This window comes from Sus scrofa, chromosome 13 (genome assembly GCF_054392235.1).
Source record: "Sus scrofa isolate SSC_HxYL_T2T_F1_AM1 chromosome 13, Sscrofa_HxYL_maternal_Yorkshire_Landrace_v2.0, whole genome shotgun sequence".
Taxonomy (NCBI): Eukaryota; Metazoa; Chordata; class Mammalia; order Artiodactyla; family Suidae; genus Sus; species Sus scrofa.
The window spans coordinates 47,132,728-47,159,430 of NC_139395.1; the positions used below are offsets into that span (position 1 = coordinate 47,132,728).

Here is a 26,703-nt window from a genome sequence, read left to right on the forward strand (position 1 = left end):
AGAAACAAAAGAACAATTCTTATCCCTCAATGAAATCTCAATTAACTGTAACTCTAAGTTTATAACTGGAGGTCATTCCGGGTACAAATCTGTGACCTTGTACTAGTGATAGTCACATGCGTCCTGCTATTAAAGAGGTAAAAGATGGAAATAAAATCTCCTACACTTAGGAGAGGTGAAGCCAAGGCTCTGGTCATAGTATTGAGGATTTTAGATTACTTGGGGGCCTCATTTAGAGCCTCCTCCTTCCATGAAAGATGATTACTAGCTTAAAGCAAGAAAAATCTCCAGGAGTTACCGTCATGGCTCAGTGATTAACGAATCCGACTAGGAACCACGTGGTTTCAGGTTTGATCCCTGGTCTCGATCAGTGGGTTAAGGATCCGGCACTGCCATGAGCTGTGGTGTAGGTCGCAGATGCGGCTCAGATCCCATGTTGCTGTGACTCTATTGTAGGCTGGCGGCTACAGCTCCGATTAGACTCCTAGCCTGGGAACCTCCATATGCCCAGGGTGCGGCCCTAAAAAGACAAAAAAAAAAAGAAAGAAAGATCTCCAGAGTAAGGAATTATACAACCATACAACAGTTCCCGTCTTTCTCGTTACATCTCAATGATACCACAACTCAAAGGAGTCGGTTTTCTGTTTTAACTTAAATATAGTTGATTTACAATGTTGTCTCAGTCTCTGGTATACCGCAAAGAGATTGAGTTACACACACACACATTCTTTTTCATATTATTTTCCATTATGGTTTATCACAGGATACTAAATACAGCTCCCTGTGCTGTATAATAGGATCTTGTTTTTCAGCCATCTGCTAATCTCAAACTTCCAGCCCATCTCTCCTTTACCCCTCTTCCCAGCCCCGGCAACCACAAGTTTGTTCTCTATGTCTGTGAGTCTGTTTCAGTTGAGTAAATAAATTCATTTGTGGAGTTCCCGTCGTGGCGCAGTGGTTAACGAATCCGACTAAGAACCATGAGGTTGCAGGTTTGGTCCCTGGCCTTGCTCAGTGGGTTAACGATCCGGCGTTGCCATGAGCTGTGGTGTAGGTTGCAGATGCGGCTCAGATCTGGTGTTGCTGTGGCTCTGGCATAGGCTGGCGGCTACAGCTCCGATTCAACCCCTAGCCTGGGAACCTCCATATGCCGCGGGAGCGGCCCAAGAAATAGCAAAAAAAAAAAAAAAAAAAAAAGACCAAAAAAAAAAAAATGTTTTAGCTTTAAAAGTAGAAACAAAAATTAATGACTTATGGTTCTCCTTAATAAGCTAAAAAAAAGACCAAAGTAAGCAGAAGGAAGGAAATAATAAAGATATAAACAGAACTCCAAGAGAGGGGGAGGGTAATGAACAGAATCAAACTAAAAAAAAAAAAAAAAAAAAAAAATCAAGTTGATAAACTGTCTAGAGAAACTGATCAACAAAAAAAGAACACACAAATTACCACTATCAGGGATGAAAAAAGGGGATATACCATTATAGAACCTATAGGCATTAAAAGAATAATATGGTATTATGAACTGCAACCAATAAATTCAACAACTCAGACAAAATGGATAAATTTCTTGAAAAACTTACCAAAACTAACACAAGATAAATATATAATCTGAATAGCTCTAGATTTATTAAGAAAACTGAATTTACCACAACTCTTTCTAGATGGAAAACTCCAGATACAGATGATTTTACTAGTGAATTCTACCCAATATTTAGGGAAGAAATAATACCAATCTTGCACAAAGTCCTTCAGAAAATGGGGAGAGAAAGAAAACTTTCCAGCTTATTTTATGAAGTCAGATAACCCTAATTTAAAAAACAAAACAAAACTAAAAAGATCCTTACAGAAAGAAAAAAAGAACAAATAAAAGACACACAGGAAAAGAAAAAAAATTATGGACCAATAAATATCCTTCATGAACATAAACACAAATATCCTTCTTAAAAATTTAGCCGAACAAGAGTTCCTACTGTGGCACAGTAAGTTAATGATCTAGCTTGTCTCTGTGGAGGTGCTGGTTTGATCCCTGGCCCAGCACAGTGGGTAAAGTATCCGGCGTTGCTGCAGCTGTGGTATACAGGTAGCATTGCAGCTCCAGCTCAAGTTCAATCCCTGGACCAGGAATTTACATATGCCACAGGTGTGGCCAAAAGTACAAAATTTACCAAAACAAATTCACTGACATATAGAAGGAACAATACGGGAGCTCCCACTGTGGCTCAGTGGTAACAAACCCAACTAGTATCCATAAGGATGTGGTCCCAGGCCTCGATGAGTGGGTTAAAGATCTGGCGTTGCCATGAGCTGTGATGTAGGTCGCAGACGCGCCTTGGATCCTGTGTGGCTGTGGTGGGCAGCTGAAGCTCAGATTAGACTCTTAGCCTGGGGACTTCTGTATGCCACATGTACAGCCCTAAAAAGCACACACACAAAAAGGAATAATATGACAAAGTGTGGCATGTAAGTTTGATTAAATAAATCAATGCAATCCATCATATTCTTTTTTTTTTTTTTTTTTTTTTGGCTGTGTCTGTGGCATGCAGAAGATCTAGAGTCAGGGATTGGATCCTGCATTGCTATGGCTGTGGCAATGGCCAGCAGCTACAGCTCCGATTGGACCCCTAACCTGGGAACCCCCATATGCCGCAAGTGCAGCCCTAAAAAGCAAAAAAAAAAAAAAAAAAAAAAAAAAAAAAGCCAATTTTATATTTGTATATGCCAGCAGCACACAATTAGAAAACAAAACCTAAAAAATTCATTGGACTGACTTCACAAAAGATGTCAGAGAAGGATACTCCAGGAATCCATCCCTCCACCCAAACAACTATTGCTTTGGCAGAAACTGAAGTAACTTTTGGAACTCTGGAGTTTAGCTGGAAACATGAAGCTTCCAAGGTAGAACCAGATAAAGAGACTGGTGGATACTAGTAAATCTGCATCTTTTGTGTGGCAGCTTCCCAACCCCCAGCCCCATAGTAAGCAACAGTGGGATGGCTACCTTCATTCCTGGTACAGCATATTAGAAGCTACGGTGGATACAATAAAGATCTTATCCTCGAAATACTGGGGTTGTATTTCCTGACTAAGGATGGCTGCTTTTGATCATTAAGGAGCAGGCAAAGCTCGTGACCACTGTTTCAACGTCCACAGGCTCAAGCAGCTTCCAGGGGATTTAAGAGAACAGGACTTGTTTTTATTTTACCCCCTTTTGGAAGCCAGACATTTAAGGAAATCTTTATCAGATCACTAGCTGTATATACAATTGAACACAAACTTCAAGTGCCACAAACAATAAGGAATACCCTTTCCAAAATCTGTCTAGAAAAGTCACAAATGGAAGGCTCCAACACTCAATGAGCAAAAACTAGCAATCCCTGAGGAGTGGGAAAATTAGATTTCTAAAATTACCAGCACATAATACTCAAATGTCATAGTAACAAAAAATTAAAAAACATACAAAGAAATAAAATCAATGCCTGTTCACAGGAAAAGGAGAATTTGACACAAAAACAAAAAAAAAAAGTACACCATGAGGAAGCAAAGACACTAGAATTATTATTAGTTAAAGATGTTAAAATCAACTATTGTATCTTTTTTTTTTTTTTTTTTGGTCTTTTTGCCATTTCTTGAGCTGCTCCCGCAGCATATGGAGGTTCCCAGGCTAGGGGTCAAATCGAAGCTGTAGCCACCGGCCTTTGCCAGAGCCAAAGCAACATGGGATCCAAGCCGCAGCTGCAACCTACACCACAGCTCACGGCAACGCTGGATCCTTAACCCACTGATCAAGGCCAGGGATCGAACCCTCAGCCTCGTGGTTCCTAGTCGGATTCATTAACCACTGAGCCACGACAGGAACTCCAACTGTTGTATCTTTTTTTGACCTGCACCCACAGCATGCAGAAGTTCCCAGGCCAGAGTGCAAACCCAAGCCACAACACTGAATCCTTAACCACTAGACCACCAGGTAACTTCTCACGTGTCTTAAATACATTTAATGAGCTAAAGGAAAGCATAGTCAAAGGAATTCAGGAGATTGGAGTTCCTGTTGTGGCTCAGCAGTAATGAACCTGACTAGTATCCATGAGGATGCAGGTTCTATGCCTGGCCTCATTCTGTGGGTTAAGGATCTGGCATTGCCATGAGCTGTGGTGTAGGTCACAGATGCAGCTCAGATCTGGCATTGCTGTGACTGTGGCATGTAGGCCAGCAGCCTCAGCTCCGATTCAACCCCTAGCCTGGGAACATCGATATACCACAACTGCAGTCCTGAAAAGCCACACACACACACAAAAGGAATTCAGGAAAATGATGTATGAGTAATATGAAAATATCAATAAAGAAGAAATTATAAGAGCTCCCTGGTGGCACAGCAGTTTAAGGATCTGGCACCGTTACTGCTGTAGCTCAGAAGGCAGCTATGTTCAACACTATGCCACCAACACTACTTGACATGTCACTGCTGTAGCTCGGGATGCAACTGCAGCATGGGTTTGCTCCCTGGCCCTGGAAATTAAGTATGATGAGGGTGCAGCAAAAAAAGAAAGAAATTATTAAAAGGAACCGAAGAGAAATTATGCAGCTGTAAAGTACAATAATGAAAAAATGCACTACAGATGTTCAAGAGCAGATCTAAGCATACATAAGAAGTATGAGTGGGGAGTTCACATCGTGGCGCAGTGGTTAATGAATCCGACTAGGAACCATGAGGTTGCAGGTTCGATCCCTGGCCTTGATCAGTGGGTTAAGGATCCGGCATTGCTGTGAGCTGTGGTGTAGGTTGCAGATGCGGCTCGAATCCCGTGTTGCTGTGGCTCTGGCAAAGGCCGGTGGCTACAGCTCCGATTTGACCCCTAGCCTGGGAACCTCCATATGCCGCGAGAGCGGCCCAAGAAATGGCAAAAAGACAAAAAAAAAAAGTATGAGTGAACCACAGGTAAGACAACTGAAATTATTCCATCTGCGGAAAAACAGAAAATAAATAAAGCTTCTGAGGAACCTGTGGAATATCCCCAAATGCAATAATATATGCATTAGAGAAATTCCAAAAGAGAGGAAAAAGAGCAGAAAAAATATTTGAATAAATAAAGGCTAAAAACTTTCTAAATCTGAGGAAAGGCATGAATATACATGTCCAAGAAACCTAATGAAGTGCGAATGGGATCAATTCCAAGAGATTTACATTAAGACATTAAACAGGGGAGCGTGGCGCAGTGGTTAACGAATCTGACTAGGAACCATGAGGTTGCAGGTTCGATCCTTGGCCTTGCTCAGTGGGTTAAAGGATCCCATGTTGCTGCTGTGGCTCTGGCGTAGGCTGGCGGCTACAGCTCCGATTCGACCCCTAGCCTGGGAACCTCCACATGCCGTGGGAGCGGCCCTAGATAAAGCAAAAACAAAAACAAAAATGAAAACAAAAAAAAAGACATTAAACAGGAATTCCCCTGGAGGCTCAGTGATCTGGCATTGTCACTGCGGTGGTGCAGGTTTGATCTCTGGCCTGGGAACTTCAACATGCTGCAGGCATGCCCCACCCCATTAAAGAAGACACATAAAACAAAAACACAGTATAAAACTGTTGAAACCCAAAAACAAAGACAGAATATTTAAAGCAGCAAGAGAGAAGCAACTAGTAATGTACAAGAGATCTTCAATATGATTCACAGCTGATTTCTCCTCAAAATCCGCCAGAAGGCAGTATTTAAGATCCTGAAAGAAAAAACTGCACAAAGGAATCCAACAAGGAACCAGGAGGTTGCACATTCGATCCCTGGCCTCGATCAGTGAATTAAGGATCCAGCATTGCTGTGAGCTGTGGTGTAGGTCACAGACACAGATTTGGCATTGCTGTGGCTGTGGTATAGGCTAGCAGCTATCACTTTGATTGCACCCCTAGGCTGGGAACCTCAATATGTATAGGTGAGGCCCTAAAAATAAGAAAAACCTATCAACCAATAATTCCATATCTGGATAAACTGTCATTCAAGAATGAAGGGCAAGAGGTCCCTTGTGGCTCACCAGGTTAAGGATCTGGCATTGTCACTGCTGTGGCTCTGGTTATAACTGTGGAGCAGGTTTGATCCCTGTCCCAGGAACTTCTGCATGCCATGGGTACAACCAAAAAAAATTGAAAGGCAAAGTTAAGATATTCCAAATAACAAAAACTGCAGGAGTATATTACTGGTAGACTTGTCCTATGAGAAATGCTACAGAGTCCCTCAGACTAAAATGAAAGGACAATTTACAACCACAAGAAAAAATATATAAAACTGGTAAACATGACTACACAAATAAATATAAAAACCAGCATTACTGCACATTTGGTATGGTTTGTAATTTCCCTCATTTTCCTATATGACAACATACAAATGCATAACACTACTTACAAATCTATGTTAATAGGCAATGTATGAAGATGTAACCTAGGAGCTCCCACTGTGGCGCAATGGGACCAGCAGCATTTTGGGAGCACCAGGATTTAGGTTCAATCCCCAGTCCAGCACAGTGGGTTAGGGATCAGCGTTGCCACAGCTGTGGCTTAGTTATATATATGTATGTGCGAAAATAAAAAGAGAGATGGATAGAGGTGTACAGAAACAGAGTATTTGTATAAACTAATGAGGATGTTATCAGTTTAAGATGCTAATTTTAATCCCCAAGGTAACTACCAATAAAAGTAATTTTAAGACATACAGAAAAGGAGTTCCTGTTACAGCATAAAGGAACCAAATCCGACTAGAAACCATGAGATTGGGGGTTCGATCCCTGGCCTCGCTCAGTGGGTAAAGGATCTGGCATTGCCATGAGCTGTGGTGTAGGTTGGAGACACAGCTCGGATCCTGCATTGCTGTGGCTGTGGCGTAGGCCAGCAGCTGTAGCTCTGATTGGACCCCTAGCCTGGGAACCTCCATATACTGCGGGTGTGGCCCTAAAAAGCAAATAAATGAATTTTTAAAATAAAAATAAATAAAATATACAGAAAAAAGAAAACATCATCCACTACAAAAAAAAAAAAAAATCAGCTAAATTCAAAAAAGGTGGTAATGGAGGAATTGAACAAAAATATATAAGATACAAAGAAAACAAAAAAATGGCAGAAGTAACTCCTTCTTGATCAGTAATCACATTAAATGTAAACAGACTAAACTCTTCTGCTGACAGGCAGCCCACAAATCAAGGAACTAAGGAGTCCTGCCAAAGTCAAGTCAAGTCATCTTGGAAACAGATCCTTCAGTCCCAGGCAAACCTTCATCACTGGCAGCCCCAAAAAACATCCTAACCCAACTTCATGAGAGACTACGAGCCAGAACCACCCCACTAAACAACTTTGGAATTTCTGATCCTCAGAAACTGAGGTAATAAATGTTTGCTGTTTTAAACTGCGAAGTTTTGGACTAATTAGATAAATTCACATGTCTTTTCAGGAAATGGTGCTGGTACTGGGACAAAAAGATATCCATACGGGGGGGTTAACATCAACCATGATTTTATACAACACATAAAAATTAATTCAAAGTGGATCAAAGACCTAACGTAAAAGCTAAAATTGTAAAACCTCTAGGTGAAGACACAGGAGAAATCTCCAACACTGAGAGACAGGCAAGGGTTCCTCAGATTAAAAAAAAGAAAAGCAATACCCATAAAAGAAAATATTTATAAATCTCTCATAGTCAAACTGAAAACTTCTAATCTTTAAAAAACCCTTAGAAGAAAAGCAATAGGCAAGCCACCAGGGACTGAGAGAAAATACTCATGAACATGCATCTGACTTATATTTAGGATATACAGGAGTTCCAGTTGTGACTCAGCAGTTAACAAATCTGACTAGCATCCATGAGGACACAGGTTCGATCCCTGGCCTTGGTCAGTGGGTTAAGGATCCGGCATTGCCATGAGCTGTGGTGTAGGTTGCAGACACAGCTCAGATCCTGTGTTGCTCTGGCTGTGGTGTAGGCCAGCCGCTAAAGCTCCGATTCGACCTCCTCCACATGCCACGGGTGCAGACCTAAAAAGCAAAATGTGTGTGTGTGTGTGTGTGTGTGTGTGTGTGTGTGTGTGTGCACGCGCGCACGCGCGCGTGTCAGACTTCCTGACATGCAATAATAGACAAAAGTTAACATCTCAATATTTTTAAATGGGCTGAAGATCTGAACAAGTACTTCACAAAACAAGTATACAAATGATCATTAAGTACAGACACAGATGCTCAACATCATTACTAATCAGGTAACTGCAAATTAAAACCACAATGAGATATCAAAATACTTTCAAAAATGGCTAAAATTTAAAACATTCACAACACACTAAATGTTGCTAAGGATATGGAACTATCACAACTCTCATACATTATTGGTGGGAATGTAAAATGGCTCAACTATCCTGAAAAAGGTTTTAACATTTCTTATAAAACTAGATATACATCTACCCAATGACCCAGCAATTCTATACCCCACAAGAGAAATGAATGTATATGTTCTCCCCAAAAGTTATACAAAAATGTTCACAGAACCTTTACTTATAAGTCAAACACTGGAAACACCTCAGATGTCCATCAACAGAAGAACAGAATGAACTGGAATTTTCACACAAGGAAATACTCAGAGCAGGGGTGCGCACTGTGGCTTAGTAGGTTAAGAACCTGACATAATCTCCATGAGGATGCGGGTTCAACTCCTGGCCTCCCTCAGTGGATTAAGGATCCAGCATTGCCACAAGCTGCAGTGTAGGTCGCAGATGCAGCTCAGATCTGGCGTTGCTGTGGCATCAGCAAGCAACTGTGGCTCCAATTTGACCCTTAGCCTGAGAACTTCCATATACCGCAGGTGCAGCCATAAAAAGAAAAAGAAATCTCAGAGCAATAAGGAATGAACCACTATCAAATTACCAAGGCCATTTTTTCACAGAACTTGAACAAAATATTTTAAAGTTTGTTTGGAAGCATAAAAGACCCAGAATAGCCAAAGACATACTGAAAAAGAAAAATGGAGCTGGAGGAATCAGGCTCCTGGACTTCAGATTATACTACAAAGCAACAGTCGTCAAAACTGCATGGTAGCAGCACAAAGACAGAAATATAGATCAGTGGAACAGGATAGAAAGCCCAGAATTAAACCCACGCACCTACAGCCAACTCATCTATGACAAAGGAGGCAAGAATATACAATGGAGAAAGGACAGCTTGTTCAATAAGTGATGCTGGGAAAACTGGACAGCCATATGGAAAAGAATGAAATTAGAACACTCCCTAACACCAAACACAAAAATAAACTCAAAATGGATTAAAGACCTAGATATAAGACCAGACACTATCAAACTCCTAGAGGAAAACATAGGCCAAACACTCTCTGACATAAATGACAGCAACATCTTCTCAGATCCACCTATCAGAGTACTGACAATAAAAAGAAAAATAAACAAATGGGATCTAATCAAACTTCAAAGTTTCTGCACAGCAAAGGAAACCCTAAACAACACAAAAAGACAACCCACAGAATGGGAGAAAATCTTTGCAAGTGAATCGACTGACAAGGGATTATTCTCCAAAATTTATAAACACCTTCTGCAGCTCCATACCAAAAAAACAAACAAGCCTATCAAAAAATGGGCAGAAGATCTAAACAGACAATTCTCCAAGGATGAAGGTTCAATCCCTGGCCTCGATCAGTGGGTTAAGAATATGGCATTGCTGTGAGCTGTGGTGTAGGTCACAGACGCAGCTCGATTCCAGCATTACTGTGGCGTAAGCTGGCAGCTTCAGCTCCAATTTGACACCTAGCCTGGGAACCTCCATATGCCCCAGGTATGGCCCTAAAGACAAAAAAAAGAAAACAAATTTGTATCCAAATAGCAACTATAAAGTCTCCAAAATAGCTAGGGACTTTTAAACTAAAACCAACCAAAAAAAAAAAACCTCTTTTTTTTTTTTTTTGTCTTTTTAGGTCCGCACCTGTGGCATATGGAGCTTCCCAGGCTAGGGGTCCAATCAGAGCTACAGCTGCCAGCCTACACTGGAGCCACAGCCAACACCAGATCTGAGCCATGTCTACAACCTACACCACAGCTCACGGCAACACCACAGCCTTAACCCACTTAGCGAAGCCTGGGATTGAACCTGCAACCTCATGATTCCTAGTTGGATTCGTTTCCGCTGCGCCACAACGGGAACTCCCCCTTTTTAAAGTATACAATCAAACATATGAGGAACACCTACAATGAGTGAGACCCTAACAAATATTTCACTAAGAAGACAAATAGTTCCTGCCCTCAGAAAACTGAAAGTGAGAATGGAAGGCAGGTAGAGATGAGAGGCAAATGAGGAACTCTAAAAGAATATGGGGAACTCTCTTATTGTGCAGAGCAGGTTAATGATCCAGCGTTGTCATTGCAGGAGCTTGGATCACTGCAGTGGTACAGGTTCAACCCCTGGCCCAGAAACTTCTGCATGCTGCAGGTGTGGCAAAAAACCAGAAGTATGGTAAATATTACCATATGAGAAATGTATGGTGAAAACACCAGTAGTGGCCGTTAATTAAGACAGAGGCTGGGAGTTAGGAAAGGGCTTCTAGAGGGTATGACATCTAAACTGAAATCTGGGAGTTTCTGTTGTGGCTCAGCAGAAACAAACTTGACTAGTATCCGTGAGGATGCAGGTTCGATCCCTGGCTCCACTCAGTGGGTTAAGAATCCCGAATTGCTGTGGCTGTGATATAGGCCAGCAGCTGTAGTTCTGATTCAACCCCTAGCCTGGGAACTACCATGTGCCGCAGGTGTGGCCCTAAAAAGCAAAATAAACAAACTGAAATTTGAAAGAAAACTTGAGTTAGACAGAAAGGCAGAGGGGAGGAAAGGGACAGAGCAAAGATAAAAAGTATGGGCAAAGGCCCAGAGGGAGGACAGTTAGTCACCTAAAACACTTGAGGGTCAAGAAGTGCAGTTAGAGAGGCTGTTAAGATCCAAATGATGACATGCCTCATCTAAAAGACTCAAGAATTGGGACCTGACCCATTTCCCACTGGCTCATCACTGAAGAGCTTTAAGCAGAAGGTCAAGGGCTCAGATCTGCACTGCCCACAGTATGAAGTGGACTGGCCAAATGAAACTATTCCCAAATAGTTTTGAAAATCTATAGTATACCACAGTTTAACAACTTGACAAGCTTCCCCTTTATCTAATCAACACCATAAGGTAAGGAGAGTAGATACTGTCAACCCAATACTGCAAGAAAAGCAGCAGACAAGAGAAATCAGTTGACTTGTCTAAGTAAGGTGCCACAGCTAGAAAGTACTTAAAATAGCAGCATTCATTTTCCTTGCCTGGTTCCCAGAAGAGCTCCAAGATTGATCTTTTCAATCTAGTCTGAGGAGGCAGGCATCACTCAGGGCAGGACTGAGTGAGATTAGTACTCTAGGCAGTTCACACGGAGGTTCATTTGCTCAGAAAGTTTATTGCCTTTACAAAATGATGTGGGAATCCTAAACCTTTTGGACACTAGAGATAACACTCATTCTGTGCCTTTTTCACACTGTAGGGAAACAAGGCCACAGTGAATATAAGGAAGAAACACTACTAAATGGTTAGGACACCAAAAGTTTCAGAACCAGGGCTGCCCTTAAGAAAATAACATCACGTATTCTTTTCATAATTTTAGTTATCACCTAGAAACTGAACACAACATTGCCAAAGTTCCCACACTCTAAAAAAGTCTAAGATTCTGGGAGTTCCCATCGTGGCTTAGCAGTAACAAACTCAACTAGTATCCATTAGGACGCAGGTTTGGTCCCTGGCCTTGCTCAGAGGGGTAAGGATCCAGTGCCGCTGAGAGCTATGGTGTAGGTCGAAGACATGGCTCGGATCTGGCGTTGCTGTGGCTGTAGTGTAGGCCAGCAGTTGCAGCTCTGACTTGACCTCTAGCCTGGAAACCTCCATATACCTTGGGTGCGGCCCTAAAAAAAAAAGACCAAAAAAAGTCTAAGATTCTGAAAGCTCCCACCGGAAGAAAGCATGATATCTGGAAACCTTCACATTACAGCTCCACAGTTTTCAAGGGTGGTAATATAATCCCAGAGAGTTTCAAATCCCCCAGGAAATACTCGGAGTGCTAACAACCAGCATCAATGTCCATAGTCAGGAGAAAACTTTCTGAAAAGAGCAGCTGAAATTCTATCCTTTGGTGCTATATAGAAAGAAAAAAACATACCTAAATCCAGTAGCAGCTACTATTTGCATTGTAAAACTAATTTATAAGCCATCTCACAAGAGATGAGGTCTCCCACCCTTCCCCACTCAATATCTTGGCAGAGAAGCAAACCTGTTAGCACCATCTTTTCAGCTACCAAGACAATGCTATAGTTCAGAGGCAAGGCCTCTGTGGGGCTCCACTGACAACACCTGTTAAGACAAATTTTGAATTTTAAAAGGAAAAACTGAATAATACATTTTTTAAAAAAATGACTTGGGAGTTCCTGCTGTGGCACAGCGCTGCAACAGAAATGAATCCAACTAGGAACCATGAGGTTTCGGGTTTGATCCCTGGCCTCGCTCAGTGGGTTAAGGATCTGGGGTTTCCATGAGCTGTGGTGCAGTTCGCAGACACGACTCGGATCTGGCGTTGCTATGGCTCTGGTGTAGTTGGCAGCAACAGCTCCAATTAGACCCCTAGCCTGGGAACCTCCATATATTGCAGGTGTGGCCCTAAAAGGACAAAAAAAGAAAAAAAAAAAAGCAAATAAATAAATAAATACATAAATAAATAGTCTTTTTTAAGCCATTATTTAAATATTCTAATTTATTAGCTGGATAGTTGTTAGGTATATACGTGTGTAAAAATAATCAAATTTTGTGCACTTTAGGAGTTCCCATTATGGTGCAGTGGTTAATGAATCCGACTAGGAACCATGAGGTTGCGGGTCAGATCCCTGGCCTTGCTCAGTGGGTTAAATAAAATTCAGGCGTTGCCATGAGCTGTGGTGTTCACAGACGTGGCTCAGATATGGCATTGCTGTGGCTGTGGTGTAGGCCAGTGGCTACAGCTCCAATTAGACCCCTAGCCTGGGAACCTCCACATGCTGAGGGAACAGCCCTAGAAAAGGCAAAAAAAGACCCCCCAAAAAAAAAAATATGTAGTCTATACTTCAGTAAGAGTTACTTTAAAAGAAAAAAATTAACAGAGCAAACCAATCATCTGAAGGGTAGAAAACACTTTGTGCTTAAACTAATACTGGAAAATAATCTGTGCTTAAACTATCATGACAAAGCATGGGTACTGTCTGAATACTGATACTCCCTGGCTGTCGCCTAAACATCTTATTTTTAGTTTTCTCAAGTGTAAAGTGAATGTACGACTACTTATAGAGCTATAAAAAAGAAAGTCCTGGAGTTCCTGTTGCGGCTCAGCAGTAACAAACCCGACTAGTATCCATGAGGACATGGGTTCAATCCCTGGTCTCGCTCAGTGGGTTAAGGATCTGGTGTTGCCAGGAGCTGTGGTGTAGGTTGCAGACGCAACTCAGATCTGGTATTGCTGTGGCTGTGGTGTAGGCAGCTACAGCTTCAATTCAACCCCTAGCCTGGGAATTTCCATATGCCACAGGTTCCGTCCTAAAGTCTTTCTCTCATCAACTTAGTTATTCAAAAGAAAAACATGCAGACCAGTAAATAGAAATTCCAATCAAGCAAGAGGACTATTAGAATTCCTGTCATGGCACAGCAGAAACAAATCCAACTAGGAACCATGAGGTTGTGGGTTCAATTCCCCGCCTCTGTCGGTGGGTTAAGGATCTGGCGGTGCTGTGAGCTGTGGTGTAGGTCACAGCCACAGCTCGGATCCTGCGTTGCTGTGGGTGTGGTGTAGCCCAGCAGCTGGAGCTCTGATTAGACCCCTAGCCTGGGAACCTCCATAAGCCTCAGGTGTGGCCCTAAAAAGCAAGAGACTATTAAATACTGGTTCTGGAGTTCCCGTCGTGGCGCAGTGGTTAAGGAATCCGACTAGGAACCATGAGGTTGCGGGTTCGATCCCTGCCCTTGCTCAGTGGGTCAAGGTTCCGGCATTGCCGTGAGCTGTGGTGTAGGTCGCAGACGCGGCTCGGATCCTGCGTTGCTGTGGCTCTGGCGTAGGCTGGCAGCTACAGCTCGGATTCGACCCCTAGCCCGGGAACCTCCATATGCCGCAGGCGCGGCCCAAGAAATGGCAAAAAGACAAAAATAAATAAATAAATAAATAAATAAATAAATACTGGTTCTCTCTCTCCCAACCAACTATAAAAAATACAATAAACTAAAAATAAAACACACACTTGAAATTTTTAATAAAATGCCCTTTTAAATAATTAGTGCATTATCCTTACAAAATGTGTAGCTCTCTTAATAAACCTGATTTCACTTTATTTTCTTTTTTGGCCACCCTATGTCATGTGGAGCTCCTGGGCCAGGGATCCGATCCAAGCTGTGGTCATGACCTATGCTGCAGCTGCAGCCAATGCCAGATCCTTTAATCCACTATGCCAGGCCAGGGATTGAAGCTGTGTCCTGGTGCTGCAGAGATGCCACTGATTCCACTGAATCACAGCGAGAACTCCCTTGCTTTCTCTTTAAAAAAAACAGTATTGGAGTTCCCGTCGTGGCGCAGTGGTTAACGGATCCGACTAGGAACCATGAGGTTGTGGGTTCAGTCCCTGGCCTTGCTCAGTGGGTTAACGATCCGGCGTTGCCATGAGCTGTGGTGTAGGTTGCAGACGCGGCTCGGATCCCGAGTTGCTGTGGCTCTGGCGTAGGCCGGTGGCTACAGCTCCGATTCAACCCCTAGCCTGGGAACCTCCATATGCCGCGGGAGCGGCCCAAGAAATAGCAACAACAACAACAAAAGACAAAATATAATAATAAAAAAATAAAAAATAAATTAAAAAAAACAGTATTTATAGAGTAATTTGGGGGAGTTTCCCAGTGGTCTACTGTTTAGGACTTGGTGCTTTCAAAACCACAATGGCCTGGGTTCCATCCCTGATCTGGGAAGTGAGATCCCACATCAAGCCATTGCATGTGCAGCCAAAAATAAAGAGTAATTTCTCACTTCAATCAACTCCCACGTTAGTTTCATTCACACTAAATACCCACCTTAGCTTCCATCCAGAAAATATCATTTTAGCAGCTCCATAAGAATCAATTTTATTCTTTAAGAGATTTGAGAAGCTATAGAAGATGTTGATAATCAAGTTTTGGGCCATAAAAAAACTAGTCACTGAAAACTGGCACAAGCATCCACCGGTGAGAAGCTCCTGCCATGGTGCAATGGGTTAAGAATCTGACTAGTGGCTCGGGTCACCACAGAAGCATGGGTTTGATCCCTGGCCCAGCACAGTAGGTTGAAAGGATCTGGCATTGCAACATTTGCAGTGTAGATCATAGCTGCAGCTTGGATTCAGTCCCTGGCCTGGGAACTTCCATATGCCACAGATGAGGCCATAAAATAAAATTTAAAAAAAAGGAATTCCTGGAGTTCCCATCGTGGCTCAGTGGTTAACGAATCGGACTAGGAATCATGAGGTTGTGGATTCAATCCCTGGCCTGGCTCAGTGGGTTAAGGATCTGGTATTGCCATGTGCTGTGGTGTACATCGCAGACGCGGCTCGGATCTTGAGTTGCTGTGGTGTAGGCCAGCAGCTACAGCTCCGATTTGACCCTTAGCCTGGGAACCTGCATATGCCAGAGGTGTGGCCCTAAAAAAAGACAAAAAAAAAAAAATAGAATTCAATGGTGACACAGAATGCAATATGCCAAACAAAGCTATGAATATGCAGTGTGGACATGACTTTTTAATAGGAGGGGGGATTTAAGGGGTGACTACTCATCACCAAAAGCATTCTTCCTGCTTCTAGGAATTAACATCTAGAACACTTAGCTAGGACCCTCTAGATGGTGCTAGTTTTTCAATACCACACATGCAAAATTCAGACAAGGCAGCCTCAAGCTTTAAAAAGTTGCACTTGAGGAGTTCATATTGTGGCTCAGTGGTTAACAAATCTAACTAGGAACCACGAGGTTGTGGGTTGGATCCCTGGCCTTGCTCAGTGGGTTAAGGATCTGGTATTGCCGTGAGCTATGGTGTAGGCTGCAGATGCGGCTTAGATCCCGCGTTGCTGTGGCTCTGGCGTAGGCCGGTGGCTACAGCTCTGATTAGACCCCTAGCCTGGGAACCTCCATATGCTGTGGAAGTGGCTCTAGAAAAGACAAAAAAAAAAATTTTTTTTAAATAAAAAGTTGCACGTGAATTAATTTTAATTCATGTGTAACTTTTTTTAAGTAGCAAACTACCTGCCACATGACTGACAGTCTAAGTGGCAGTTCCCATTATGGTCACTGGGCATAGACAATTACAAAGGCACAAATCACCAAGGCCAGGCTCCATAGAGGGATGAAGGATGAATTTTGTGAAACCTGTGGATGACCAAGAAGCCTCCTAGCCTGCATCAATTAACAGAAACCAAGAAACATGACAAGTAACCGAAGCAAGTTCTAAAGCAAACAGACCCTCTCAATCTAGAAGCTTGTGTCCTCTTGCAACAGTTCCTGATATTTCAATTTCCCAATTCAATGGAATATCAGTTAGTTTTTGATTCAGTATGGGTAGATCTGTAAATCTGGCAAAAAAAAATAGAAAATGAAGCTTGGAGCTGAGAACTATGAGGAAGGTATAACAACAAAACTGGGCCCAGAGCCCAAAGAACTGTTCAACTTTTCCTGAAACAGGATCCCTGTGATATAGTGTGGGAATCAGAGCAATTCTACTTGCAGGTATTTATAAAAGAAAAATGAAAACATGTACACATAAAGACTTGTACAAGAACATTTATTGCATCTTTATTCATAATAGCCAAACTAAAAACCCAAATGCCTATAAGCAAATGATACAGCCGAAAAACTGGAATACTACCCAGCAATAAAAAAGAACACATCAAAATGGATGAAAACTCAAAAACATCACACTAAGCAAAAGAAGCCAAATACAAAAGACTATATGGTCAATTTTCATTATTCACACTAGTTATGTTCTCTAAAGCCACTGCAAACACCGAGTTAGTGAATATTGAGCCAGTGCTCCTGGCGGAAGTATAAAGTTTAATTTCTGTGTTCTGTGAGCCTTTGGACTCACAGACTTTTTCATCAATCAATCAATCCATAACCTTCCAGGGCTACATATATACAACACATAATCTGGTACATACATTTCTACTTAAAGACACTTAATTGGAGCTCCCATCGGGGCTCAGTGGTTAACGAATCTGACTAGGAACCATGAGGTTGAGGGTTTGATCAGTGGGTTAAGGATTCGGCATTGCCGTGAGCTGTGGTGTAGGTTGCAGATCCCACGTTGTTGTGGCTGTGGCTAGGCTGGCAGCTACAGTTACAATTAGATCCCTAGCCTGGGAACCTCCATATGCCATGGGTGTGGCCCTAGAAAAGACAAAAAAAAAGACTAAAGACACTTTATTAAATATATACTGTTGACCCATTAGCACTTAACTCTGAGCCAACATCACTGTAACTCAGGCCTGAACAAAACTTATCAAACACATGTATTTTCTTCATAGGCGCTTCACAGCCTTCCTGTCCTTAGGAATATTAGACAGCACTCCAGCACTATACTTGAGAACAATTTTATTCAGCGAAATTACCAATAAAAAGCACAGAAATATGAAAAACCATGGCACTAAACAGATCACTAAAAGGACACCTGTTTACAGTATAGATATCCTCCACTTTTTGGAAGCATACTTTACCCCACTTTGCTTTTATAAATGACCTACATTAGAATCTGTTTTCACTAACAAATCCAAAGAGCATTTTCACTTTTATAAAAGGCAGAAAGTGAAAAGAGCATTCAGGATTTGTTTTGAAGGGAGCCATTATAGAGACAATGCGCACCCAGAATAGCGAGAGTGGCACTGCCAAGCTCCTTCCCTGAGAACTACACTCAGCATCAAGCCACCACAGCTCTGAACTGTGTGAGCATCTGTGCTTTTTCTTGACTTATTGTGTCTATCCATTAGCAAGCTATGTCCTAAGGTAACAGCTTCTTCACTTGACGCCAATCTGGAGCATGAAAGGCTTCAAAGGAGCTCTATACTTACATTCAAAAGCACTCTACCTTCCTCCAAAAGCAAGGGAAACCTTGTATTTTGCCATACTTGCAAGGCAGTGTCCCCTTGTTCCACCTTAGCTGGGAAGGTCTACCAGGAAATTCAGATTTTTCACCATTTCTGGTCTGCAAAGGATTTTCACTGACCAGTGAAGTGGCTCAAATTTTCTTTTCTTTTTTTTTGAGGGGGGGGGGCTTTTTAAGGCTGTGCCCTCAGCATATGGAGGTTCCCAGGCCAGGGGTCTAATCGGAGCTACAGCTGCCAGCCTACACCACAGCCACAGCAACACCAGATCCTCAACCCACTGAGCGAGGCCAAGGATCAAAACCACAACCTCATGGTTCCTATTCGGATTTGTTTCTGCTGCGCCCCAACAGGAACCACCAAGTGGTTCAAATTTTCTTAATTCATCACCAAATTTTAAAATCAGGAAATTTTACATGAAAATCTAATTTTGTCTGGTTTTCCTTTAAAAAAAAAAAAAATCTGGTAACACAATAACTGGCTAGACCTAAGAAACAGTGACCCTTTCAAAAGGGCCTGTGCTTGCTAGTTCACCCTTGTTGCCACCACTCACCATTCTTTACAATTCAGGGCTCCTCTAATTTACTACCATCTGGTCCTGGATGTAAATATCATTTACCAGATGTTTATAATATGTTGACTGCAAAGAGGTACAAATTAAGTGTAATTTTGTAATCTCATTTTTGTAAAAATTTTTAAGACACAGGGAAAAAAAAGTCTGGTTATACAATAGAGCACTAACAGTGATGTTACGGGTGGTCTTATTTTCATTTCGTTACTCACATAGTACCTTTTTTTAAACTAGTGAATATATATATTACATTACTTTTATAACAGCCTTGAGATATAATTCATACATCATATGTCACCGCTTTAAAGTGTACAATTAAGTAGTTTTTAGTACATGAAAGATAAGCACAACCATCGCTATAATTTTTTTTTTCCCTTTTTTTAGAGCCAAACCCAAGGCTTGAAGTTCCCAGGCTAGGGGTTGAATCAGAGCTACAGCTGCCAGCCTACACCATAGCCATAGCAACACAGGATCCAAGCCACGTCTGCGACCTACACCACAGCTCACAGCAATGCTGGATCCTTAACCCACTGAGCAAGGCCAGGGATCAAACCCACAACCTCATGGTTACAAGTCAGATTCACTTCCACTGAGCCACGACAGGAATTCCCATTACCACGATTTTAGAACATATTCATCACCTCTCCTCTCATCTACCCCCAAGCCCTTACAATCATTAATCTACTTTCTATATAGATTTGCCTCTCTGGACGTTTCCTATAAATGGATATAAATATATATAAACATATAACATGTGATCCTCTGTGTCTTCTTTCACTTAGCATGTTTTCCAGGTTCACCCATGTTGTGGTATGTATTAGTATATCAGTACTTCACCTTCTTTTTTTTTGCTTTTTAGGGCCATACCTACAGTCTACATAAGTTCTCAGGCTAGAGGTCAAATCGGAGCTACAGCTGCCTGCCTACACCACAGCCATGTGGGACCCAAACCGAGTCTGGGATCTACACCACAGCTCACAGCAATGCCAGATCCTTAACCCACTGAGCAAGGCCAGGAATCAACCCCTCACCCTCATGGATACTAGTCAGCTTTGTTACTGCTGAGCCACTATGGGAATTCCCACGTCACTCCTTTTAATTGCTAAGTAATATTCCACTGTATGTATATACCACATTTTATTTATCCATTATCAGCTGATAAACATTTAGGTCATTTCCCCCTTTGGTTGTTATCAATAATGCTGCTAAAAACACTCATATACAGGTTTTTATGTGGCTATATGTTTTCATTTTTCTTGGGAAGATAACTAGGAATTGCTAGGTCATAGGTAACTTTACATTTAAACCATTTAAACAATTACCAGACAATCTTCCAAAGTGGCTGCATCATTTTACGTTCTGAGTATAAGGACTCTGATTTCTCTACATTCTTGCCAACACTTGTAATTATTTAACCTCCTTTTTTTTTGGTGTACCTGCAGCATGTGGAAGTTTCCAGGCCAGGGATCAAACCCAGGCCACAGTTGCAACCTGCACCACAGCTGAGGGAACCACAGATCCTTAACCTACTACACCACACAGGAACTTCCTTTTTAGTGTGTGTGTCTTTTTAGGGCCGCACCCACAGCATGTGCTGGATCCCAGGCTAAGGGTTGAATCAGAGCTGTAGCTGCTGGCCACAGCCATGGCAGTGCAGGATCCGAGCCACCACTGCGACCTACAACACAGCTCACGGCAATGAGGGATCCTTAACCCACCGAGCAAGGCCAGGGATAGAACCTACGTCCTTATGGATGCTAGTCAGATTTGTTAGGAACTCCAACTTCCTAACTTTTTGATTACAGAATAAGTTGTTTCTAAGTGTTCATGCAATCATAATATGCCCAGATTTTTAAGGACTTCAAGGTACTCTTACTCTCTGACAGCAAAGATTAGACTTGAAAAGAGCCCAGTACTAGACCTGCTTCCCTAGCCTGCCCACTTTCTGTAAAAGGAGGACAGGAATAAATGAGTTAAATCCCCACCCACAAATAAAACTTTTACAGATGATATCAGCAGCAGATTTTCTAAGCACTCAACAAAATAAAGTCTCCAGGAGATCTAGTACTGAAGTGAACATATGTTCCCAACAAAATTCATTTGTAATGCCTCTTACATAAATCCAACCTCAAACCATAATAGTGGCAAACATGAGAGTCTCCATCTATTACCTCTTGTAAAAGAACCAAAATATCTTAGGTTTTCCCACTCAAAATCCATTGCTCAAATCCCGCTTTGATACAGGAAGAGAAATTAAATCTGATTTAAAATCAGGGCTAAAGCAGAGATCCACTGGCACAAATATACAAAATGACTGACTGCTCCTCCACCCAAGCCAGAGTACACTGTGCAGCCTTTCCCCAGATTTGCCCACCACTGCTCCCTCTAAGTCTCAGGGCAGCCTTGGGAGGAAGGCAAGCAGCAAATACTACTGACACGATGACAGCAGCCCAAGGTGGCACTGAGACAATCCAACCAATAAGAGAGTCTAAGAATCTCAGCACCCAGTGCTATGCTCACCCAATACATATTTTCCAAGACTCGAAACTGGCATTTTACCCAGGAAGGGGGTGAGCCATGTAGCCCGTCCGAGACGCAGAATTACAATCTTTTTTTTTTTTTTTTTTTTTGTCTTTTTTTGCTATTTCTTGGGCCGCTCTCACGGCATATGGAGGTTCCCAGGGTAGGGGTCTAATTGGAGCTGTAGCCACCGGCCTACGCCAGAGCCACAGCAACGCGGGATCCGAGCCGAGTCTGCGACCTACACCACAGCTCACGGCAACGCCGGATCGTTAACCCACTGAGCAAGGGCAGGGACCGAACCCGCAACCTCATGGTTCCTAGTCGGATTCGTTAACCACTGCGCCACAACGGGAACTCCAGAATTACATTCTATTCTCAGGTTTCAGTTCTGTACTTTGAGCAAGTTCTGTCCCTTACAGAATGAGAATGTGCCTCCATAAGGTGCTAGAGTCAAATGTGCAAGCACTCCAGGCAGGGTAGGAGGTGGACATCTATGGCCAACCAATCCTCATTTCTACTAGCCCATTCCCTCCATTTCACTGCTTAATTATAGAGGGTGTTTCCGACTCAGGCAAATTTAGCACATTTTTAAAAAACATTTAGTCATCATCTACTACATGCAGGTACAAGATGACACAAAAACAATCTCTGTAGGAAAAAGGTTAGGGTGAATCGAGGCTAGGGGGTCAAATCAGAACTACAGCTGCTGGCCTATACCACAGCAACACAGGATCTGAGCCCTATCTTGCAACCTATACCACAGCTCACGGCAAAGCTGGATGCTTAACCCACTGAGAGAGGCCAGGGATCGAACCCGAATCCCATGGATACTAGTCGGGTTCATTTCCACTAAGCCACAATGGCAACTCCCAAAACAAATATTCTTAAAAGAGTAAATACCATGCTGTTTTTTGTTATACCAGCAATAATGCTACTGCAGTTCAGAAGGAGTGGAGTATACCCCCCACCCCCACCCAGGACTCAAATGTTTTGGGAATGTTTCATAAAGGAGGTAGGAAGGACATGAGCCTGACTCTGGAAAACAGAGAAATGAAACTGAAGGAAAAGGGTATCCCAAAGAAGAGCAAAAGCCAATGCATTAGCTGGCAAAAGGATCTGTGTATAGAAACACAGTATATGGAGTATTTTATCAAACCATTTGGTTAGTGGGGATTAGGACAAACCCTGGAAAGGTGGGCTTAGGCCAGCTGGGCAGCAGTACCTCAAATGCCGTTAGGACATCAAATCTCAACCTGCAAGCCTGCAGCAGTATGACTTTGGTGTAGGATCTCCATAGCTATGAATTATATCTATCGTTCATAATAGTTAAAAGTACTGATATTTACAGGTGAATTATGTATTTACAAATTAAAGTACATAGAAAGTCCCCTATTATAACAGTTCTACTCATTTTCGCTTAAAAATGCCCAACACAAAAGAACCATTAGTTACCTTTGAGTAATAACACATGCTGAATCAAGCAAGCATCATCTGATACTCATCAATATCCATAAGACAATAAAAGCATTAATCAAAGGCAATAAAAGTCCTTGGATGTTCTGTCATTTACTTGGGGCAGCAGTTCTAACATAAAGTTAAGACTATGAATGGACCCCTGAACCTCCTAAAACTTTGCAAAAGTTAGTATAGTAAAGTTGACTAAGGAGATGATCTGTCTCTACTCTCAAAAAGGACAGATAGCTGAAACAGGCTAGAAGCCTAGCATAGCATAAAATGGCAGGAATTTAACCCTGTGGCAGTCTTAACTTTCTAAAGGAATTGTTCATCAAAAGGGGTTTGGGGAGTTCCCGTCATGGCGCAGTGGTTAACGAATCTGACTAGGAACCATGAGGTTGCGGGTTCGGTCCCTGCCCTTGCTCAGTGGGTTAACGATCCGGCATTGCCGTGAGCTGTGGTGTAGGTTGCAGACTCGGCTCGGATCCCACGTTGCCGTGGCTCTGGCGTAGGCCGGTGGCTACAGCTCCGATTCGACCCCTAGCCTGGGAACCTCCATATGCCGCAGGAGCGGCCCAAGAAATAGCTAAAAAGACAAAAAAAAAAAAGGGGGGGGGGTTGGGGGGAAATTAGCCTGAGGCAATTTTGACAAGCTCCTAATATTTTAGTATCTCCCTCCTTTCTTGTCAAGAACTGCCCAAGGAATTGGTCTCACCAAGATCAAAACATTCGAAATTCAAAAAATGGCCCAAAGGGGGGTACTAAAACAGCTAAAGACTACTCACTCAACTTCTCTCTCTTCTCAAAAGTAAGGGAAACAGCAACAGGCCACCAGCTGCCCCCGGTTTCAGCATTTTCTCCAAAGAGATTTCCTGACCAAGGAGCTGGTTTCTTTCAAAATTAAATATTCTGACATGACAAGATCCTGACACAAGTACACAAAGTATTGTTGCTTGACGTCTCAGTCATCTAGAGAGGATTTCTGTATGACCATATACAGGAGCCTGTGCTGAGGATCCAAGGGACCCCAGGGAAAGAAAAATGTGCCGTGGAGCACTCAGAGCTCTTACAAGACTTGCACACCTTGCCCGGGGTATCTAACCCCCCTATCCTCACAAAAAACGGCCTGGCAGTCTGTTTTCATTGGGCAAGACATACTTACTCTTTTAAAATTTAATTTGACAGTTCCATACCAATCAAAAGACAAAAAAGTTTCATTTATTTTTCTGATTCTAACATACTCCTACATTTCCTTTGTGTCCTGACTACAGTGACAAAATCTCTCTTTAGGAAATAAAATCAATCAAGTCATCATCATAATAGTCACTTTCTCCCAGAGCAAAGAGAAGAAGACTTACCCCAACTTCAAACAGCGGTGCTCCAAAGCCAAACAAATTTTATCTCAAAATAAAATTCGGTCATCATGGGCATTTAACCAGGCCCTTGAGGAAGAAGTAAACGGTGAACTCCAAGGAGTCAGGGGTCGGGCAGAGGGCCTTCGCCCTGTCAGAATCACAGGGCTATCACACTGGCCTGCCTGCTTCGAGGGAGCTTTTGCATGTTTCGTCTAGTCTCAGTCTCAAGAGGTTTCAAAGTCACATCTAAGAAAATGTTACGCGTACTTCTCACCCCGGAACAACACAAGACCCCGGAGAGCATCAAGCTGGCACTGGACACGTTTCAATGCTGCCGGTCAGCGGAGCCCAGGGCTTGGGTCAGAAAAACTAGTTTCCCGCTACCCCGCTGGCCGGTCCTCGGGCGCGAGGCTCTCAGATCTCCACCCCGAGGCTGTCCTCCGGCCTCGGCGCCAGCATCTAGGAGGCTCCAAGGACGGCCGGTCAGGACGCTCGAGCGATGCTCAGCCGATGCCCCTGCCCTGCGCGCGCCAGGTCCAACCCCAAGCCCGCCGCCGCCCGCCCCGCGGCGTCAGGCTGGTCTTTCAGCCCAGCTCCTGTCACTCACCGGCCGGGCCCGGGCAGCGGGTGCCCACGGCTCCCCACGGGAGGTGGGCCCCCCGGGCCTCCAGGTTTCGGCCCGCCCCCTGGCAGGCAGCGGAGGTGGCTGAGCCCCGCAGCAGCGGCCCCGAACCGGCCGCTCGGTCCTGCTCCCGGCGCTGCCCACTAGGTACGGATCAACAACAAGATGGCGGCCAGCCGAGGGGGCGGGGGCCGGGCGTCATAGTAACCAGGACGTTAAAGAGCCCGCCTCTGTCTGAGAATATCCCCAATCAACAGCCGCTTTGCCCGAGTACCGCTCCCTGACAGGTCATCCTACCTGTCACTCAGAGCCTGCCTCTTGCAGCCCGTACCGAACGCTCAGCACGTGACTGTGACGGCACGGGTTGGCGCATGCGCGCGGTTCCCCGAGTTGCTGGCGGCAGAGCTTTTGCTGGGTACTACGAGGCCAAAGCGCCCTTGGCATCCTTGCTTGAGGGCCTCGCGTGTGGAACCGGCAGCGTCTTCTCATACATACGTGCACACTTAGGGGGTACTGGCTGTGTGCCTTGTGCTTTTTTTGTCACCCACCCTAGAAGGCAGGACTTGTCCCTCACTGGTGAGGAAACAGGCTCAGAGTGAGAGGCCAGGCCAAGGTTAGGCCACCTCAGGAAATGGAAGCCCTGGGTTTCAATGTCTCTACTGGCTGCTGTGTATAATGCTCTCTTCCCAGTGGCTTCCTCAGCTTTGCCTTTAGTCCTGTGGTGCAACCTTGTGTGCAGCTCCACCCGTCCCTGATCCTTTGCCCCTGTTTGTCCTTCTGCCTGGCGTTCAGTACCCAGCACAATCCCTGGCACAGAGCAAGCATTATTTCATCCTGCCCTAGAGCATCTATCTCATCTTCTGTTCTTATAACAGCATATTTTGCCCTGGATTGTCATGATCTGCCACCGAGGCTAACTAGGAAGATAGGAAGATAGTTATCCCCCATGTAGAGCGCTCAACCCTAGGCTTGACTTCAGATACAGTCGCACAGCCTGACCCACCCCAAGCGCCCAGACCAGCTAGCTTTATGAGTTTTGAGGGTTGATTGGCCCATCTGTGAAATGAGGTTAGAAATAAGCTCCTCAGAGATGAACATTTAATGAGCCATTAGAGGAGAGTAAGTGCTCAGGAAGAGTCCACCTGCAATCACTCCCAGTAACAACCTGCTGTCAAGTTGCCTGAGCCCAGTTCCAACACCCTCACTTTATTGGAAGTAACATGAAGTATGTTTTCTTGTTTACTTTTTTTTTTATGGCCACACCTGCAGCATGTGGAAGTTCCCAGGCTAGGGGTCTAATCTGAGCTGCAGCTGCCAGCCTACACCACAGCCAAACAGGATCCGAGCTGCATCTGTGACTTACACCACAGCTTGTGGCCACACTGGATTCTTAACCCACCGAGTGAGGCCAGGGATTGAACCTGCATTCTCATGGACACTGTCGGGTTTGTAACCTGCTGAGTCACAAGTGGGAACACCTTTTGAAACATGTCTCCCCCCCCCCCCCCAAGAAGGTACTCAGCTTCTTCCTCCCCCTGGGGTACCATACCTGGTTTAGGAAGGAAGGTCCTCTGGTACCCTAAGAGGGTTCAAGTCCACAGACTTGACAGAGGGGAGAAGACTGATAAAACTTGGGGGACACTATAGTAAATGTAGCCCCTACCCAGACAGTAGGTTATCTGGGAGAGCTGTCAGTAACCTGAGACCTGATGCCAGGCTGGGCATGGGGAGTGAGCTAGTCCTGCACCCATTGGCTCACCCTCCTGCAGGATGCTACTCTCAATCCCTCCAAGGCCACCCATACCACAGGGTATTCAAGTCTGCACCAATCCTCACCTCAATGCAAAAGCTCCAGATCCTTTTCAAGAAAACTTCCACTTACAGTTAGCAACTGCCCCAGCGGTTGGTGGAGCTCTCAAAGGAATAATACCCTCCTTTCAGTGGGAAAAGGAGCTTCATGGGCCCTCTCCATCTGCCAAAGCAGGTGTCCTCTGAGGGCAGAGGCTAACTGGAGGCCCCCTCCAT

At 43.7% G+C, this 26,703-nt stretch overlaps 1 protein-coding gene across 4 annotated transcripts in view; it reads right to left on the reverse strand.

Moving 5' to 3' along the window:
* IP6K1 (inositol hexakisphosphate kinase 1) overlaps positions 1–24,856 on the reverse strand; it is a 66,478-nt gene extending 41,622 nt beyond the window's left edge. For 2 of the 4 annotated variants that reach the window (XM_084988342.1, XM_013981703.3), the window contains exons 1-2: positions 24,664–24,856; positions 24,060–24,143 (exon numbers count right to left, since the gene is read on the reverse strand). The gene's annotated coding sequence lies outside the window, so the exon portion shown is untranslated. The remainder of the gene's footprint in view (positions 1–24,059; positions 24,144–24,663) is intronic. The other 2 variants (XM_013981704.3, XM_003132218.5) reach the window with 1 other exon arrangement.
* Positions 24,857–26,703: the final 1,847 nt, after the last annotated feature.